The sequence below is a fragment of the Haemorhous mexicanus genome, chromosome 5, assembly GCF_027477595.1.
Source record: "Haemorhous mexicanus isolate bHaeMex1 chromosome 5, bHaeMex1.pri, whole genome shotgun sequence".
Classification (NCBI taxonomy): domain Eukaryota; kingdom Metazoa; phylum Chordata; class Aves; order Passeriformes; family Fringillidae; genus Haemorhous; species Haemorhous mexicanus.
The window spans coordinates 4,344,718-4,365,283 of record NC_082345.1 but is presented as its reverse complement, the minus strand read 5'-3'; the positions used below and the strand labels follow the sequence as shown (position 1 = coordinate 4,365,283).

Here is a 20,566-nt window from a genome sequence, read left to right as displayed (position 1 = left end):
CCTCCTGAACTTCTTAAGCCACAAAGTACTTCTGATGAAGCAATTGTAAGAACTTCCAATAAAAGCATTTCAGTTACTGAAATTGTGCTTGATGGCTACTGTCCCGTGTTATCTGGGAATCTATGACTCCCAGAATTCCCACTGGGAATAACAGTGCCTGTGTTAGCTGGAAATTGAGTGTTGAATGTGTAGTGCTGGGTGTGTGCCAAGGTCTGGGGTGCTTTTAATGCCATTGCACAAATGAGAGCAGAACATGAACCCAAAGTTTATGGTCAGGGGAATTGAAGAATCAGTAAAAATGGTGCCAATCTTACCACTGAAGATTACAGCCCAAAGAGTGTCCAAACCTGAGGGATGTTTGTTGGATTGGAGGGTTTGGATTTGTGGAGTCTGTTTTTTGACCTGGGCCTGAACTTCCTTCATGCTTAAGTTGTATGGAAATTACCTGTTTGTTAAATTGTTCATAACCCTTCAGAGGCAGCTTACAATGGAATTGTGGTGGGAGAGAAGCTCTTTTGGAAGGGAAGCACTAGAGAGAATATTTTGGAGAGAATATTTCAGTCATTTAATTGATATCACAAGTTATGTTGAACTTGATACAGAAAAGTGTTGGTTTAGAACAGAGCAAATACAAGGAGAACAGCAGAAGAGGTCTTCACTACTGTGGGAAAGAAAATGAAAATATTTTTGGGGGTTGTATCCATTTTAGAAATCTTGAAGAGATTGAAAGAGAGCAAATGGTCTGAAGCAGGAAAGAGCTTTTGGACCCAGGACCCTCCAAAAGCATGATCTGAATGTCTTGAAGTTATCCCTGCTGAGAGTCAAATGGGGCACATTAAACCATAGAAATGAGCAAAATAGGATTTTCAATTTAGTGGAAAAGTTGGAATTAATTCAGTGACCTGGAAGGGCCTTGTTATTCATGAGTTGAAGCTCTGGACTGACAGAGCCTGGTCTGCTCTTGCTGTTAGCAGGTGTAACCAGGGAGAGGAAGAAGATTATTTAAAGTTCTGGTTTTTCTTTTCATACCCTGAAAATCAGGGTTGTTTTCTGACATTGTTCTTTTTTCTTAGGTGATATGTGCACAGTAATGCTCAGCATAAAGTTGGGGTTGAGATCTCTTAAATCTAGTACTGAAACTCCTATTACATTGGATCAGATTCCTGCCTTTGGCCACCCCAGTGTTTTCAATAATGTGAATCAGTGAAAGGTGTCTTAAAACCTAGAGACCAGACTGTAAAATTGTTGTTGAAATTACAGAGCAGCTATTTATATGGAGTCCTCAAAAGTCTGAGTTTCCAGTGAACAACCAGAAATGAATGCAAGTACCAACCCCATGCTTTTATCTTAAAATGACTGGAAACAGGTTGATTTTTAAATAATCCATTTCCTCTGTTGGCAGCAGATGTTCAACATGAAGGTCCTTGGTTCTGAAGAGAATGGACCACTAGAGGCTCTCTGAAGGAAGCTTGCAGTTTTTATTTGTACTCTGGTGTGTCTGCACTACCAAAGAAGTAGCTGAATGCAGAGGGGAAAATACCCCAGTTCATTGAAGCTTGTTCTTTCTGCATTTCCTGGTGCCCTTGGTGGGTTTCTACCAGGTCACCCAGAGGTTGTTCAGGGTGGGAAACCTATTCCAATGCATGGCAACCCTTTTAGGGAGGCACCTGATATTCTCAGAGAGCTCTTCCTCGCACTCCAAGAACTTTTCAGTGTCATTGGCTCATTTAGAGTTGATTGCTGTTTGTAGAATGATCTCAGGGTTCCCTTTTTCCTCCTGTACCTTTACTTCTGCAAAATGAACTCAGTTTGCCTGTAGAAATTTATTGCTATGAACTCCTTCCCCAGTTTGTAGTACTGACTTTAAAGTTTGATTAAACTGAGTAGTTTTGCATCATCTACAGACTGTCATCTTACTGTTTATCTGCTTTTGCAGGGTAGTTTTTGAACATTTTTTTTTATACTGCAGGGAATATCCTATATCCTTAGTGGGGGTGTCCTGGAAACCTGTCTGTGCTGTGAGAATTCACTGCTGGTCAGACAGTATGTTTCATTGTTCTAACAACAAGAATCTGTATGGACTTCACTTCTTAAAGATATTTCAGTGACTGACTTGGCTAAGAGATCTTGGGAAATCAAAACCTCCTTTGTCAAATTCTAATTTCTAGAGCTCTTCACAGTGGGCTTTATTGGTGTCTTAAACCTTTTTAGGTTTTACTCCATACTTAAGAAAACTCCAACTTTCTAGGAATGCCATTAAAGAAGACTTTACCAAAGAAAAATGAAGAATGCAGACTAATTATGCCTTTGCTAAATAAGCTTTTTTTTCTATTTTTGTATAGAGTTCACCTTGTTTTTCTGGAGTCATCATTTTGATTCATCAAGCAGCTGGTTTGTTACTGAAAAGCTCAGAATATTTCCTCTGATTGCCTTCCTGTGAGTATGATCAAAGAAGTTACCTCAGACTTCCTTTCCTGTGGTATTCAGAAGCTGGGGGGTTTATTTGAGGATTTTTTTTTTTTTCTTGTGTGTTTTCTTATTTCTCTGGAGGTTGATCCAAATTCCTCTGGACATCAGTGGAGAGCCCTGCAGCAGACCCCTGGCTCCTGTCCCTCTGGTGTCACTGACACCAGTGATTATTCAGAATTTATAGTGGATTTAAAGCATTTCACATGGAATTTTACCTTCAACTGAAAATCATTGTGTTTTACAGTAATCACTGCTGTATGGCCATTCCTTTATAAGTTCTGTTTCTCCACTGGATTTCAGCAGTTTTTTCTTGCAGTGGGAGTCTTAAATCATATTTATTTGTGTTATGATCATATGCTGGAGTGCTGCTATCCTGTTGTGTCTTCTTTTTAGAGCAAGCAGGCTCTGAGAAGTGTGTGAGAGACCAAGTAACTGTGATTACTGACTATTTACAACATGGAACACTTAGACTTTTTTTTTTTTTACAAACATTGTTCTTTCACTGCCAGAACAACTGAGGGCTCACAAACCATTTAAAGGAAGTGTTTATAATGTGTGTAAACTTTAGCCCCTCAATATACGGAAATTCCAGGCTGGAGACAAACTCTGGACTGGCTCTAAAGTTTAAGGCAGTGCCTGTGACAGCAGAATGATGGGTCAGGAATATTGCCCCAGCATTGGGTCAGCTCCCTTAAATACCATCATCTTCAGTCAATTCAGGCTATAAGGAGCTGCTGGTCACTGGTGGGGGTCACTTTCTGTGCCTGGGCCTCCTCTGCCCCCTTTTTTTGGCAAGAGCAGTGTGGAGGAGGAGACACAGGACACTGCTTGCATTGCCTTTCATCTCCAGCAGCCTTCCCTCCCCATCAGGATTGCTGGGTCCTGGCCCATTTCAGCTGGTTTTGTCATCATCCTTGGGGAAGCAAATTTAACTTTGTCTGCACTTCTGGGAAGGTTTGTGCAAGTGCTGAATGGGCTGATAATGGTTGCAGGCTGTTCTCTGCCCTGTTGTTTTGCAGTTCTGTGTTACTTTCCAGCCTTTGGTGGGGGGAGTGTTTAAAACTGAAGCCAGATGCAATCTGGTATTTCCAGTTGTAGGAAATGCTGATGTTTCAAAATTAGGATTTCTTTTCGATTCAGAACCAGCCAAAATGTTGTGGAATTTCCCATGGAACATTTCTTCCCACGAGATGTCTAGCTTTAAGTTCCCACATGCTTCCACAAGTAGTGTGTTTATGAGGTATTTAAATTCCTTAAGAATATGAATCCAGGCAAAGGAGGCCATACTGTCCAAAAGCAAGTGGGGTCATAAATGTTGGTCCTTTTCCTCTGTGCTAAGGGTTGGATGTTCAAAGAGAGCAGTGACTGCCCTCCAGAGTGTTTCTGACACCTCAGCAGCTGGAGTTGTATCTGTAGACAGGTATTGAAGAAGAGACTTCAATCCCTCAAAACTGAGGCTGAGCTGGGGCTGCTTCCTTATTTTGGTTCATAAATTGCATCTGAAAATCCATCCTCCAGGGACTCAGTCATCTTCTCCAAGTGTTGGATGCAGGGTAAATGTCACCTCTCTCATGCTGAACTCCCTCTGGTGTTTGCCCAGCAATTGTCAAGGTGACAAAAGAATTCTGTCACAAAGAAGTGAAGGCAAAATCTGATCATATTTTTCTACACTTAACCCTCTCTTTCACATGGCAAAGCTGGCTGAACAGGGGGATGGGTTTTAGGGGATGTGAATGAAAATACCATGGAATAGGCCATCAGTTGCCTTTAGAAAATCATTAAAGCAAATGTTGTGGACCAATACACTCATGTGGAAAGGCAAAAATCCAGCATCATCTCTGTGCTGGAAATGAGACACATCTCTATGTGAATATAAAGGGCAGTAACAGTTTAGTATTATCATGACAGTCCTGTTAAGTTAGTTCTTGAATACAGTCAAACCTGACTTTGGAAAGCAATGTCACATGCTTGTATGAATTACTTTCAAGAATAAGTGCTACCCTCAAAGGTTAAGGTTCAGAGTCACTGGGTAGGGATGATTGGTTTTTATTTTCCCTTGGAAATGTTTGTTTTGTTGAAAGATGTTTGCCATTAGGAAACATTGTGTAAGAGTGGGCTTGGTCAGCTTTTCTCCTAAATAATCATTTAGGAGAAAAGCATTTTTGTAGAGTGCTGAAGATATTTTATGTGGCTTTATGAGGTAAATTTAGATGGTTATAGGGTCTTCTTTCTCTCATCCATCCTCTCTGCTACTTGGAAAAGGAGGGGCAGAACTCAATCCTGCCCAGTTTCCCTGGAACTTCTGGGACCTCAAGTGACCTCTGAGTACAGCTGGGGCACTTTTTGGGCAGCTCTTTTGTGAGAGATGGGAGCCTGGTGGTTTTGTGCTGCTGAGGAGGGGTTACAACTGCTTGGAGTGGCTGTAAACAACACCAGAGCAGCCTTTAGCTATAGAAAGTTGTTCTTCATTTAAGGGTGAACCCAAATGAATAAACCTGTTGTGACTCATCCCAAGTTTTGGATGAAGAATATTTTTTATTTTCCAGAAATTAAAGCACCTAGGAATTGTAAAATGGACACACTGGGTAGCTGAAGAGAGATCTGCTTCTGACGAACCATGCCTTTTCAGACAGAGGTTTAGAAACATAAAAAAAAAAAATTAAAAGAATTCTGAACAAGCAGAAAGATCATATGTAAGGGCAGAATCACTGCTGTGCTCGGGGTGAAGGGAGTGGAGTTGGTTATTTGCCTCTTCTCAGTAGGTAGGGAGCAGATCCAGCTCACTGGAGAGGAGGTGGCAGGAGCAGGCTGCACTTGGCTCTGCTCACTGGCAGGGAGTCCATCAGGGAGCAGTGACAAGCAGAAGCTGGGTCTTTGTCCCCTGTGCAATATTGCCCTTCTAAGTCAGGCAGTGCATGTGCTGAGGGAAAGACAGGCTGGGAGCTGGGGCTCTTCAGTCTTCACTGACAACTGCTCTCTCTCAGCTCCATCACAAAAAGCTCTCCTGTCACTTAAAAACTGCATTTCTGTTGCTGCTGCTGTGAGCTCCCCAGGGCCATTGTTGGCTTGGTGTAACTTCACAGAGCACACCCATCTCTCTCTGATAAATGGGGCCAATCTTTCAGAACCCTGATAATAATTGCACTGTGCAGCATTACACAGACTTTGCTTGCCCACAGCTTGGTGATGCTTTCAGATCATGACATACCTCGTCCCAATATTTGTGTTTAATGTGGAAGTGAGAAACAGCTGAAATTTTAAAGGTTACCTTGTCTCCAGCTCATGTTGTGTACTCAGGTGTTGTGCTGGGGTAGCCTCAGAAGCACACCAGCATTGTTAGATGTTGATATGAACTGAGCTTGAACTCCCAGTCTCTGGAAGTTCCCCATGCCTGTTTTCCAACCAGAGACTGATTTTTTTGCAACTTTTTCTCACGTGAGCTCTGTGGGTTTGGAACTGTTGACTCTTTGGCCTGACTCTCACTTTCACTTGAGTCCCTTTACACAGTTAAGGCATTCTGCTACAGGGGTCTTAAAATGAAAGTAGATGACATTTAATAGCTTAAACGAGAAACAGGTCCCCTAAAGAAATAAGTGAAATTGGTCTTCCCTAAATTGTTGAGTGCTGACCTTGAAAAAACCCTTACAGTCTCTGCAGGCAGACTGGAATCTGGAGAACAGATACCCCAAACTTTGAGAGATTACCTGAGGCAGGGTTTTTTCTGCTCTTCTTTTTAGGAGAAAATTCTTTTCCATTACACTTGGTACCCACATGTCTGTCTTTAAGCACTATTTATTTGTCACTGAACTTGAGAACTGCTGGTATAATATTCTCACCCTTCTTTAGGATTTTTTAATCTGCTAGTTTTAATGAGTTATATTTAACATGTATTTTGGTCATGTGAGCATGTTAAAGACTCTGTTTGTATTTTGAATATTGGGAGGGATTTTTTTTTATGTGGAAGGCAATGTTTAAATATGTTTTGAGAAGGGGGGAGGCAAGAAAAGCTGTCATCCATCAACTGGCATTAAGTCCAACTTTGAAAGTTTGATACAAACTAAATCTGACTGTTAGTGCAGATATGATACAAATTAGCTGTGACTTTATGATACCAGCTGTTCCTCTGACAGGGTAAAAGGGCACATAACTAGAATAGCATCTTTTGTTGAAAGCAGTATTTGTCTTTGTTAAATGTGGGAGCCTCAGGCAAAAAAGTCATGGTCTGTAGTTATGTGACATGAGCAGTCTGCAACATGTTCGTGGAGCTCAGGGGGCTTTTTACTGATGTTTTTCAAAGTCTGGGTTATCATAAGTGTTCTATTTTTGCCAGTTTTATCACTGAGACACAAATCTCTCTCATGTTTTTCCCTCGTGTTAAAAGTGAGGATAATCTAAGTGCTGTTTTCCTTACATGTACAAAGACAATCCTGAATGGCAAAACCTGAGGAAAGTCTGCAAAACTGAACATAAAATTTAATTGAAATAGTTATTTTTGTCAAGTGTTCTCTGAATTTTTTTTTTCTTACCAGAGTTTTCAGGGCATTTTATTCCATAAAAAGTCTATGAAGTCTCTAAAAAAAGTAACAATGAGCACTAACTGAGATGTCACTGCACATCTGTGTCCCTGCTGTGTCCCTGACCTTAACACCACGCTGACCCTGGCTAACTCAGGCCACAGAAAGTTGGCTGTAGCATGTAAATAAACTGAAACAATGGGATTTATGAAGAAATCACATTAATCTCACTTCTGCCACTGGACTAAGAGCCAGCAATTTTTCAAAATTTATTACTACAGGTATCAGACATACTCCATTTGAATCAGTCAGGGAAGGGGCAATGTTAACAATTGAGTTATTAGTACACAGGTACTTAACCAGGACTACTACAAGGAGTAACACTGAGGTTAGAACTGCCCAGAGGAGCAAAATTTAGGCTGAGTATCTTTGACACTTTCTTAGCCACTGTGAGGGATGGTAAGCAAACAAACTCACCTCCTGCTGGAGATGCAGAAAATAAAAAAATACATGTATGTAGAACTGTAGCAGGAATGTGAGTGAAAGGGCAGAGTTAAGTGTATTGAAAAATATTCACTTCTACTTGTAAACTTCTTGGAGTAAATTTTAAAGATAAATACATTTCAAAAGAAAAGTTGAGGATGTAATAGCTGCTGAGTTTTCATGCATTGCTGGTGATAATAGGAAGCATACAACAGAAAATTCCAAGCACTACTAAATAGGACTCAGCCATTTCTATTGCAAACATCGAATTTTACTGTCTAACATCTGTTTCTGAAATTATGTGAAGTATTTATTTAAAATGTCTTACCATGATAGTCTAAGTGACAAGAGAACATCTTGTTTTCATGAATGTGTAGAGTGGTATGTCAACAAACAAAGGTCCATACATGACATTTGAAGAACAAAACCCCACCACAAGGAGTTCCACATTCTGTCTTGATTTTTTCTGTTTATGTAAAAGTCTCTTTAGCCAGCTTTCTCCTTATGGTTCTATCCTTGCAAACCTGGAGTATCTCCAAGGAGAGCCTAATGCATCCCTTCCATCCGTGCAAGGAGGCTGAGAATGGGAGCACAGGGCTGGCTACAGAAGCAGCCAAAGTGGAAATGTGCGTGAGATGCTGGAGAAATGTGTTAATCTCAAATGGGAAGAAACAACCACGAGGAAAAATGACATGGAGCACTGAGACAGGTGGCATTTGAGCAAGAAAATTGAGTGCTATCAAATGTGTGGTAGCTGCAGAAGCCAACATCCCAGTTTGATGAGTTTTATGGCCATGATATGAGAAGGGATGCTAGCCCCCAAATCCCAGAATTTAAGTTAATTTTTTCATTATCTGAAAATGCATTCCTTTTAATGAAAACAACTTTCCCCCCTCATTTTGAGTTCTACACTATTGAGTTGTACTGCTCTGAGCCTCAGGTTGCCATATTCCTCTCCAAGATGCTGGCATTCAGTGGTGGAATAATAAATAATATTGGCTCTTTTGGGTGTTTGGGAGAGGGAAGACAACATTTTGTATTCAGATGTGCCAGCTGCCTCCTCCCATCCTCCAGAACAAGGAATTTGTGTAGTGGCTGGGTTGCAGTGAAGTGTTTGGGTGCCATTTCAACAGCACAAGGAGACCTGGGGCTTCTGGAGAAGCCTCTTTATCCACAGGCAGACAGGTTATTCCTAAAGTTGAGTTACTCTGGGATTTATGGTTGATGATAAGGAAAATCCCTTTAAGTTCCCACTGTTTTGAAGATGCTGGATCATGCAAAATGGCTCAAGTGTGGGTGTTTCATTTTGTTACCCCTTGTTCATTTGTGTCTCAACTTGATTAATTTGTGAGGGTCAGCAAATCTTTATTTGTTATGGAATTTAGAATCTGATTTTTCCCTTTGGAGGGAGCAAAGCCTCTATTCTGTAGGAGTAAAATGGGCAAAATTTGACCTTGAAAGTGACTAACCATTAAAGGATTTGCTCCTGCCAGTCAGTGACATGCTGAACATTAAGTTCATTCTTATATATCTGTATTGATCTTACAGGTTCTTTTCTTTCCCCCCCTTTTCCCCTTTCTTTCCATCTCTTGCTTTCAATTTACTTCCATCTTTTAATTTCTTCCACCCAGCCCAAAGCAAAAATCTATAAGCAATGGTCTTCTTCAAAGCATGGAAGCTGGCTCCAAAACCAACCTTGCTTCAGTTTTAAAACCTTGCTTGAGGGAGCCAGAATCCCTTTACTTAAATGATTAAATTTTCAAGCAGTATGAATCATGCAGCAACTGCACAAACTCTGGCTAGAATATATTGTACATGTGTTTGTTCTTTAGGCAGTAAGGAGAGAATACAGAACTGGAGGTCATTTGAGTTACAACTGCTTTGGGGGATTTTTATTTTTTTTCTAAAACATTCCTTCTAACAAATGCAGTTTAAATGGGTTTGTTTATATGGCGTGGAATTGCAAAGGCCCAAACTAACCAGGCTTTACACAATGTGGCCTTCTTCCAAATTAATCTAAAATATTTTAATCCCTCTGGAGTTTCTTTATCCTCTGCATCTGTGCTATAGTGGAGACACATTTTTAACATTTCTTTGAGGAAAATTACCTTTTTTCCACTCCAACTGTACTCAGCAAGGTCAATGGAGCACTGTTATATGCTATTTAAACATCTGAGATTCATCATCTATCTGCACAACAGAAAGAATCATCATAAAAGGTCTAATGGATCCCGACTGCTAGCCAAGTGAGGGAGTCCCCTTACGGATACTGGGGATTAGAAGCAAAGAATACATGCAAAACACAGGTTTTTACACTTCAGCTTTTGCAATTAAGAACTAAACTACCCCTCAAGAAGGGAGCCGGGAACGTTTGTGACCCCCAGAACAGTTCTGGCAAATCACACCCTGCTGGAGCCAAATGCTGAAGTCATTGCAGGGGCTGGGATGTTCTCTGGGGCTGCCTGGGAGCAAGGGGCTTCACTCCCCTTGTGGGACCAGCCTGGAGGGGCTGCTTGCCCTGGGAAAGGAGATGCTCCTAAGCCATGGGCAAGTTCCAGTGCTGGCTGCCTCAGTCCCTGTGTGCCTATTCTTGGTTTTAAGCCCTTCTTGGTTTTCTTTTTCAGTAGTAAATTTATGGGACTGAGCTCATTTTTGCTACCCAGGAATTGAAATACTGAGAGTGGCCTGAAAATTTCAATTTCTGTAAAATTATTTATCAGACATTTCAGAAGGCACTGCTGCTCCTTTAGCTGCCTGTAGCTCCAGACAGCCTGAAATGGCCACAGGGAGCAGATGCAGCTTGGATCTTTTGGGATGTTTTATCTGGAAGACTTAAATATTGGCATTTTTTTTCTGAAATAATGCTATTTAAGTGTTGTGTTTTTTTTTTTTCCTTTGTAGATGGCACCAGGGCTGGTTTAATATCTGTGTTTGTTCTAGACTCATTGATCCCCTGAATCCTGCTGGATCAGCAAGTTCAGATTGTTGTAATTGAGATGGTCACAATACAAAGCAAGCTCTATTTCCAGAAGGCTTCAAACCCATTTTTATTATAGCATGAGTGCTTTTTATATATTCTTAGAAAACTCAGAAATTTACACTTTACCCATGGGTCAGGAAAGTCAAGGTGCTCATTGGAATAAGCAGTTGCAGGTTTCTCTTATTTATCCTTCTTTCTTTCTTGGTTTCTAAGTCAATGCCCTTGATAGGAAATTCTTTCAGGGGTAAACATGGATCCTCTTATCAAATTTTTCTCTGGCTCACAGAGGTCTCTGTAAAACCTCTTCCACATCAGATAACTTTAAGATTGAACCTCTGAGGGGAAAAATGAAGTGCTGAAAATGTCTGTTCCATGAAGGCCTAGGGTTTTATCACAGCTGGTTTTTAATTCTCAGCACTGAGTCCTGCAGGGACTGCAGAGAAATGAGCTTCTCTGCCAACCCAAGCACAGGCTGGTGGCCTTGTCCTTAGTCCTGGTGGACTCTGCCTTGCCCAGCTAGGATGTGCAGGGAGCAGCACTGTTCTCCTGCACAGGGGGCTGCAGGCTGTGGGATGGCGATGGTCTGAGTGAAAGCATCACCCCAGACTGTGCCTGCTTTCAGATAAAGAACCATACCTACCCCAAACACATTTTCCCCATCTTTTCACACAGTCAGAGGTATTTTGGGACCACTGTAAGCCATACAGTAATGGAATAAATTCCAAGTGCAGCAGGAGACCGCATTGGAGGGAAAACTCATTATGTGCCAAGGGCATTTCTTTGACTTTTTCTACCAGTTCTGGAAAATATCCCCTAAATAATACATCTGGATGTGGAGGAGAAGAGAGGGAAAAGATGAAAAACAATCCTTTAAATTCAGTAGGAGCCTATTTAATGGCTTGTTTAATCTGCCAGCTGGCACAGCATTGACTTCTTGCTGCACATACTTTAAGAAGACCTATGTAGTTCTTGGAAGTGAGTTTATATTAAGTTGTAGAAACTTAAATATGGATAAATTGGCAAGGCTGCTTTTTGGTACTTAATAGAAATCAAGAAACTGCTTAGTCATCTCCAAAGATATTTCTGTCTCCTTTTTAATATAAATACCAAAACAATATGGACTTAAAGCAGTAGCAAAGATAGTAAAAATTCAGATCTGTTCCCTGGGTGTGCCCTCTTTGAGGTATGTGCACATCCTTCAGACTTTGAAATCACATGTATTCCCTTTTCACCTTGCTTTGGGCAGTGTTTTTATAATGTTGTTTGTGACACCATTTTCTTTGAAGTAACATCATGAGTTGGCACATTATGAATTTGTGTCTTTTGCAGAAGAAGAAAGGCTGGAAAGAACCTTTCCTGGCTAAGAAAACTGGTGCTGTCTTGATGTGGATTTTATTAGGGTGTCTTGCAGGTGGTGTCACCCAATTGGTTCATTTATTTTCTATGACTCCAAGTGTTGTTGCATTTGGATTTTAATTGGCTTTGTGTGAAGGGAGATGGGTGCAACTGAGAGCAAACTTGATGTGCAGTGTGATGTAAATAATTACATTTACACTTCCTGGAAAGTTAGGCTGCACCAAGATGCATGTCTTCTGTTTTCAATTACTTCCAGTAGTGGAAAAGCAAGAGAGAAAGGATTTAACTAGAGAGCAACCTGTCTTTTATGTTTAAGGGACTCCTTTAACAGGATCTGAAGTGACATTTGTCAGTATTTACAAGTTGTAAAGGTTTTATTTGGTTCAGGTAAGCATTGAAAGATCTGGCTGTTTATGACTTTCAGATATGGATTTTATTTTCTTTGTTCTCCTTAAGGGTGCAAACTATTTTCAGGTTAGTGTGTTTTGGTTTTTTTAATTTATTTATTTTTTTTAATCTGGAGAATGGATTGTAAGAATCCTCCAAATTTGGAAGTGTAATCATCTGGGACTTTGGTTTGAGTCTTCTTTGTACACATCCAACTACACCCTGTGGCTGTGAAAAAGGGGCTTCATGTGCCTTTGGTGCCCAGAACTTATACTGTGAGCAGTCATGTGTGTTCTTGTCTCAGTCTGAGCTGGGTGGAATTATATAGCAACAAGCAACAAGGGAGGCTGAGGAGAGCCCATGGGGGTTTTGGAAACTTGTGGAAGGGGATTTAGGGAATGGCAGTAGGTAACATTTTGTACTGGAATGATTTTTTTTTCCCCCACCTATTTCTTTGATGGATTTTTTATTTTTTTTTTGTCTCTGGACCACGCAGATATTTGAGGCACTGTTCCCAAATAAATGAAACAATTTGAAAATTTATTTGCTTTATGCAGTGCTCATGTGTAACTTTCTTTTGTGTGCACACAGGACACTGCCAGCTCTCACCTATTTTGTTTATTTGACTCTGAGCCAGGCCAAATCCTCACTGCTCTTGGGTCTTCTGATTTGGTGACATTGCTGTGTGTTTCCTTGCTTTCAGCTAAACTCAGCCTATAGTGGGGGTTTATAATGTAGACTTTGAGGGATATACAGCTATTTTGTGGTACCCTGTTTGCATGGTCATGTTGAAAGGCTTTGTGTTTGTGCTGCCCTGCTTTTCCTCTTTAAAGCCAGGGCTGACCTCCTGCTTCAGCTTTCAACCAAAATGACATGGAACTGCTGCTCATTAGAGATAAATTAACAGACCTACTTGGCAGGAAACAACCTGGGTTTCATTTCTAAAGATGAACAGAAATGTGAGCTGGAAAAGCCCAGCAGAAATTTCTGCAGCTGGATCCATGCCAGGTGGAATTCCACAGGTTTCCATGATGGCCTTTCAGCTGCCATGTGCCTGTCATGGTGGCATGTGTTGTGTGTGGAATTCCAAAGGTTTCCATGATGTTCTGCCATGGAATAACTGTCCTTTCAGCTGCCATGTTCCTGTCATGGTGGCATGTGTTGTGTGTGGAATTCCAGAGGTTTCCATGATGTTCTGCCATGGAATAACTGCCCTTTCAGCTGCCATGTTCCTGTCATGGTGGCATGTGTTGTGTGTGGAATTCCAGAGGTTTCCATGATGTTCTGCCATGGAATAACTGTCCTTCCAGCTGCAGTGTGCCTGTCATGGTGGCATGTGTTGTGTGTGGAATTCCAAAGGTTTCCATGATGTTCTGCCACGGAATAACTGTCCTTCCAGCTGCAGTGTGCCTGTCATGGTGGGATGTGTTGTGTGTGGAATTCCAGAGGTTTCCATGATGTTCTGCCATGGAATAACTGTCCTTTCAGCTGCCGTGTCCCTGTCATGGTGGGATGTGTTGTGTGTGGAATTCCAGAGGTTTCCATGATATTCTGCCATGGAATAACTGCCCTTTCAGCTGCCATGTTCCTGTCATGGTGGGATGTGTTGTGTGTGGAATTCCAGAGGTTTCCATGATGTTCTGCCATGGAATAACTGTCCTTTCAGCTGCCATGTGCCTGTCATGGTGGCATGTGTTGTGTGTGGAATTCCAGAGGTTTCCATGATGTTCTGCCATGGAATAACTGTCCTTTCAGCTGCTGTGTGCCTGTCATGGTGGGATGTGTTGTGTGTGGAATTCCAGAGGTTTCCATGATGTTCTGCCATGGAATAACTGGCCTTTCAGCTGCCGTGTGCCTGTCATGGTGATGTGTGTTTTTTTGGTGTAAATGTAAAGATATTGGGAGGGAAGATGAGTTGAAGTTTAAAAGCAACTGGCAACACCTTGAAAATCTATCATTCATTTATTCCAAGGTACTGGTTGGATTCAAAATACTCAGTGTCTCTTAGGGCAAGCATCAGCAAACCAAAGAACTTTAGTTGTGTTGTGTGGGGTTTTTTTTTTTTTTTTGGTCATATTTCTTTTTTCTTTAGAAATGCAGGGATGATGTCTAAAACCTAGTATTGTTGCTTGGTGTTGGCTCAATAGAGCAAGCAACAGAGACTCCCTCAGCTCTCATTAGACTTGATCCTGGAGCTGCATGTTTTAGCACAAGAAGAAAAAGGGTTGAAAACACAAAACTGCAGCCACAGTAAGCTGGCTGCATTGTACCTTCACATTATTTTCTATTACTATTTTATGACTGACTTTGTAGCTTAATGTATCACGATTTTGTATTTTGAAAGACGTTCCAGAAAACATGTGGAGCCTGAAGCCTGGCTGAGTGAATATTGCTGTTGGAACCTCACCTTAAGATTTGCTCAAATATTTCATTATTTTTAATGGCATTGCCTTGGTCTTTTAATTCAAGACCTGAAAGATACAGAGAAAGTGTGCAAATAGAATGCTAAAACATTTGTAAAACCTGCTTGGAAACAAATACATTCAGGAAATGTATTGGTGAAGCTTCTCCACAGCTGGGCAACTGCTTCTGCCTGTGTGATACTCTTTTCCATTCTCTGAGTTGGTTTTTTTTCTATTTCCTAATAGAAATCAGTGGGAAATTGGCATTTTCATTTAACAGGGCAAGAAGTTCTCTAACATTGTGATTAATTAGCAGAATTAAGATCTTTGCTGGTAGAGGCAGATAAAAGGCAAGGGTAACTAGTGGATGATAGCCCATGAGCTTTCTTCCAAGAGTTTGATTGCAGGAAAAGGTGAACACAAGTCAGAGCTCATTTGGGGATGAAGCACTTTTACAAATGTGGACTACAAAATCCCTTCTCTTTTTTTTGTATTGTGCCTCATTGACATCACTTGGGTCATTCTCACTTGTGGTTAAACATTGGTAAAGGGCAATGAAGCTTTCACTGCACTTGTGTCTACAGCAAAGGCTGAGTGTTTCCTCACTGGTAATGCTGCATGTGAAAATAACTCATTTCCCAAGTAAGGACTGCAAGAATAAAAGCAATTCTGCCTCTGCATGTGTGTGCATAAAGGTACAAGAGGATGAAGCAGCCTGTATTGGCAAAAATCTGAGACTACACCAGTTTCTGGCATGCAGAGTATGCCCATGGAACTTCCATTGTGCTCATGGGATGAATCTGGCCTGTGAGGGTGCAATCCAGTCCTGATTGAAGTCTCTGGGAAGTGTGCCAAGGATTCCAACAGGACCAAGATTTCAACTCTAGCTTGTATATGAATAATAATTCAGTGCCTTCTGATCTTTGGGGACAACATATTTGAAATAATTCAGAGGACACTGGGAGGGGAGAGTTAAGGGTCGATCCTCCCACCATGAGAACCAGTGGCTGAGCCAGCAGCCTCCAGCTATGTCTTGTTTCTTCCTTCTGCTAATGGGAAATGATAGACAAATGTCACAGGGATCAGGGGTGGGACCAGTACATGCAAATCCAAATGTCAAGAGAGAGCTCTGCCCGGCCCTTGAGTCAATGTGCAGTAGAGGAAAGGGGAGGAAGGAAGTAGGAGGAGTGGAAATGGCAGTCAGCCTGCCTGAGGGAGTCAAGATAAATGGGGACTTTCCACTGCAACTGCCTGGCTCTGAGATGAGAGCTCCTGCTGCTGCAGCAGCACCAATGTTTGCTGACCCCTCTGGGGCAGTGCAGCTCCTGCCCCAGTGCTGAATTAATCCTGGGTACAAGAAATGCACCAGCCATGGCTCTTTTAGTGGCAGACCCTGATGCCTTAGGGTTTTAGCTTTTGTATTTTTCGTCCTGCAGTTCTTTAGTGTGTAACTCTGAACTCCATACAAAGTGTTAGCTGCTGTCTTCCCATTTTGGTCATACAAAACAATTCCTCTCCAGGCCTGGGAATCAAGGACACCTCACTGTGTCAGGCCCTGAGAAATGTAAACAAAAATGAGTTTGGAGTGGGGGGCAAACTTGGGGGAAATGGCTTCATTACTTCAGTGAAGCTGTAATTGGAAGATTAACCATGCATTAAATATGCAAATGGACCCAATTTATAAAAGTATGAAAAGCTGTGAGCCATCATCCATTTTTGGGATGCCCCTGGGTGGGCTTTGTCTGCCCTAAGGGTACCTGAAGCCCTTCAATAAATGTAATTGCTTTTGATTCCCTTAATTTTGTCTGGCCTCTTTTTAGGTAGTTCTGAAAAGGCATCAACCCAAGGAGTGAACTCTGGCAGCAACAAAATTCTAAAACAAGCTCCCTGTCAACATTTTGATGGGGCTCTGTAGCAGTGGGAGCTGTCACAGGGCCTGGCACCTTCAAGAACAAAGTGATGCACACTTTGGTAGCCTGTGCTGGAGGCAGGGCTGGTGAAACCTGTTCAGCACCTACTGCAGTGGAGGGGCTGCACCATGGCCTGGTCCTTTGGGCCACCAGAAGCTGGCAAAGGACCAGCTGGGAATCCCTCTTCTGTGTAATCACTGCAGATTTTTGCTCAGGATGCAAATCTCTATTCTATGTAATCACTGCAGATTTTTGCTCAGGATGCAAATCTCTGTTCTGTGTAATCACTGCAGATTTTTGCTCAGGATGCAAATCTCTATTCTATGTAATCACTGCAGATTTTTCCTCAGGATGCAATCTCTACTCTGTGTAATCACTGCAGATTTTTGCTCAGGGTGCCACAGAGGTGTTCACTAATCTATTCATCAGGTTTGCAAATGCCCCACCAGTGTACATGAGCTTCTTTCACTCCCAAGGAAGATGAGATGGAAAATGTACTTCATACCAAAAGCAGAGATTTTAACAGATGGGGGGTTTGATTTCCTTGTTGAAATTCTTTGTAATTGACTGCCTTCCTCTCATAAAGTTAGTTTGGAAATACTCATGTAGCCGTAAGTGAAATGTTTGAAGAACTGAAACAGGGACCTTGAGAAAACACCAAAGTTTGATTTTCTTATGCTGAGGTTGGTTTGCCATTGATGAATTGCCCTTGCAAGTCCTAAGAAGCGTGGTCAGATGAAAGAAGGAACAGCTACATTGGAATAAAACTGGGTTCATGTGACCTAGTATATTTATTTTGCCTCAAATCCCAAATGAGCTATTCTGTTTGGGAAGGAATAAAGCTGCTTGATATGGGTTTGTGGGTCTGTGTGTATATATGTATATGTACAAGAGTTTATTTTCTGCAGTCAACATGAATGCTCGGCCAAATTTACAGAAACAATTGCAGATGTGGTTTTGCATGAAAGGAACATTGAAAATGAATTTATGGAGCCTTACTGTTGGTAATATATGATTCCAGTGATATCTAACATCTTGGATTAAAGAAGGAGCATGCATGAGGTGTGACAAAGGAGAAATCAATCCTTTGAACTCCACCTTTTGATTTCAATGAAGTCATGCCTGCTTCTAAAAGACCTGAGTGGCATTGAATGCTTCTAAAGCAGAATTAATAGGGGAGCAATGAAAATAACTTCCAAATGTTTTCTGACAGATTTTAATAAAAAACACATTTATTTGTTTTGACTGAAGATAGATTAAGGGACTCTAATTCTCCCAGATATTGCAGTAGAATGCTTGTCATACCTGCATTTCACGGGTGCCAGATTAAACAAGTCACATTTAGACAATGAGTGTTGCTTGCTGGGTTGCTTTTAGCTTCAAAAGGGGCAGTGAAGAGGTTATGTTTTCACTTCTGAGGTGGAGGAGGTAGAAAGAAAGGGCAATGGTAGTCTTAGGGATACAGTGCATGTCATGGCATTTAGCCAACTAATGTGAAATATCCTTTATGCTTCCCACTGACAAGTCCTTTGCTGACATTTGGAAGGTCCAGGGCTTTGAGCCACCTGAGGTGGACACAAATGGGAAAATGGGACACTTGGATTAACAGGGTGCAAGTCACAAAGCTGCATGCAGTCTTGCTTTAAGTCAGAATTTAATAGGAAATCTGATGGTTTTGGTGGTAGTATTAAGAAAAATAAAGAGGCCAATGACAGCAACAACTGAGGTCTTCTGTCCCCAACTGATCCTGCAGTGAGGACAGGTCAGAGGACAATCAAATGTTTAATTGCAAGCACATGGGTGTCATGGTTTGGCATGAGAGACATTTGGGGAAGTGATGCAGAGCTTTGAATCACTTCCCTAAATGTCTTTCATGCCAAATCATGACAATGGGAAACCTTTGTGTAGATGGACTTGGAAGAGTCCTGAAATTTCTACCAGCTCCTGCAGAAGTGGGATTGTGCAGGATGGGCCTGTGCTGGTAGCCCACTTTATTCACCATCCTGAGAGGCTTGTTGGGCTCAGAAAGGGAGGGGACACACCTGAGGCACAGCGTGAGGAGGTCTTGAGATCAGATGGGAAATTCAGCAGATTTCTCTTGTTACAAGGAAACTTAGGCCAAATCCCCTTGCTCCCCTTCAGGTGAATGAGGAAATTGGGAAATTTGCTGTTGTACTAAGAGGGAAGTAAGATGGAATGTGGTTGTGTGATACAGTCACCAGGCATGGCCAGCACAGAGCCTTGTGCTGCTGGCTTGTGAGGGCTGAGCTAGAACAGAGGCTGGATGGAGTTACAGAATAAAGCAAGGATTTGTTAAAAGCATCTCCTCCATGGATGCACCTTGGGCAGCACCAGAGCCCAGCCAGGGCTGCACCCAAGATGACCCAAAATGGCCCCAAAATGCACGGCCGGGCACGGGGTCTCTCCCTGGGATCAGCTCTGCTCCATTTGCACCTTGCAGTTCATTGTCCCAGCCCAGCTTTAGCCCAGGCACTCCCACCCTGCTTGTTTTTCTCTCTCCAGCCCACGGGGTTTGTGCTCCTGGGCTGAGATTTGGCTCATTTGTCCTTGGTGCCCAGCTGGAGCAGGAATTGTTTTGTCTCCCTGCTCTGTGCACAGAGCTCACCATCCCCTGATGTGAAGCCCAGACCCACACACTAAAGCAGCACAGAAAGTGAAAATAGAAAAGCTCAACCTGAGGCATCAGTGCAGTACCTGGCTGTGTCACATCAGGGAAATTGCTTTTGTTTAAAGTTTCTTGGCTCAACCAGGTTGAAGCTGATGTAGAAGTTCAGCCTAAACATCAGAGTCTGGGAGCTCCTGCAGTGCAATGGAAAGGAGACTGGGAGGTCTGGAAAGACATTTCTTGTTACAGACCTGAGTAACAGTTTGCATTTTGCTCACTGCCAGTCTGGCTCCTCTGTTTTTAAGACCCCCTGGACGCTGAGTTGTCACTGAAACCAGTGCTGGGAATAGGGTGGGGACAGTGTTAAATCTGAGCCCAAGCAGGAGGTTATTTTGCTCTCCATTCTGGATTATACAATTATATGCTTGTGTGTGTATTTCTACTCAGCCAATTTATTGTTAGTTTTCAAAAGGCATATTCCCACCAAGCACTAGTAAAATATTTAGTGACATATTTGCAATTACCATGTGCTTTCCTTTGATTTTCTACCTGGATGAAAGCTTGAAGAAAGAAGACAAAATTTTCAAAGTCTCTCATGGGATGAGACATAAAGGGAGTGGGATTTGCATGAGTGTGCTTTGTTCTGGGAGGGATTAAATTGAAGAAAGTACTTTTTAGCATGACAATGAAAAACTCAACAAATTTTAGCAATAAACCATAGTCAGCTGAAGATCAAAGGTATTATGTGAGGTGCAGGGAGGAGGGACTGGTATTGCTTGTGAAGTGAAGGAGTTTTTTGGGGAGAGATGACATTTTCAGGGCACACACTTTGCTGTGATTCTGATTCAAGCAATGTGGCAATGTAAATTCTTCCACAGGTTGCTCTTTTGACCCTGGTGGTGGAAAACTCCCCCAAGTTTAATTCAGATTATTTCAGTGGTGTAAAACCTGAAAAGATGCTGAGGGTCTTGTTTTGTAGTGGAAACAACAAAATGGTGAGTGGTGGATCTTTTCACACTGTAAGAGTAGCCCATGTTCCAGTAATTTGCACATTGGTGTGGATGATGGGGGAATAGAACTGCTCAAATAATTTTAGACATCCACATTTATTTTTTATATATATATATATATATATATATATATATATATGCTTCTTTAAAATTTATTGGTGCCTAGGTGAATTTGATGAAAAACATACCTGAAAATAATTTGGAAAAAAATAAATTCACATATAAAAATATTTTCCATTTTAATTTGAAGCCCCAAAATTTTATATTTAAAATAAAACTAGGGAGGTTTTCTTTTTGAGGTTGGATGAAACATTGCTTTTGAAACAGTTTTCTTGGGATAGTTTTCCTCTTTTCAAAAAATGAAACTTTTTTTGGTTTGACAGCAACTTATTAAAAATGAGTGTTACAGGAAAATAAATATGCAATCAA

The 20,566-nt window shown here is 41.6% G+C and overlaps 1 protein-coding gene across 6 annotated transcripts in view; it reads left to right on the top strand.

Annotated features, from left to right (window-relative positions):
- CALD1 (caldesmon 1) overlaps positions 1-20,566 on the top strand; it is a 173,647-nt gene that overhangs the window by 65,148 nt on the left and 87,933 nt on the right. For 4 of the 6 annotated variants that reach the window (XM_059848050.1, XM_059848049.1, XM_059848054.1 and 1 more), the window contains one exon: positions 2,343-2,436. The exons of the other annotated variants lie outside the window; for them this stretch is intronic. The gene's annotated coding sequence lies outside the window, so the exon portion shown is untranslated. The remainder of the gene's footprint in view (positions 1-2,342; positions 2,437-20,566) is intronic. 6 annotated transcript variants of the gene reach the window in all.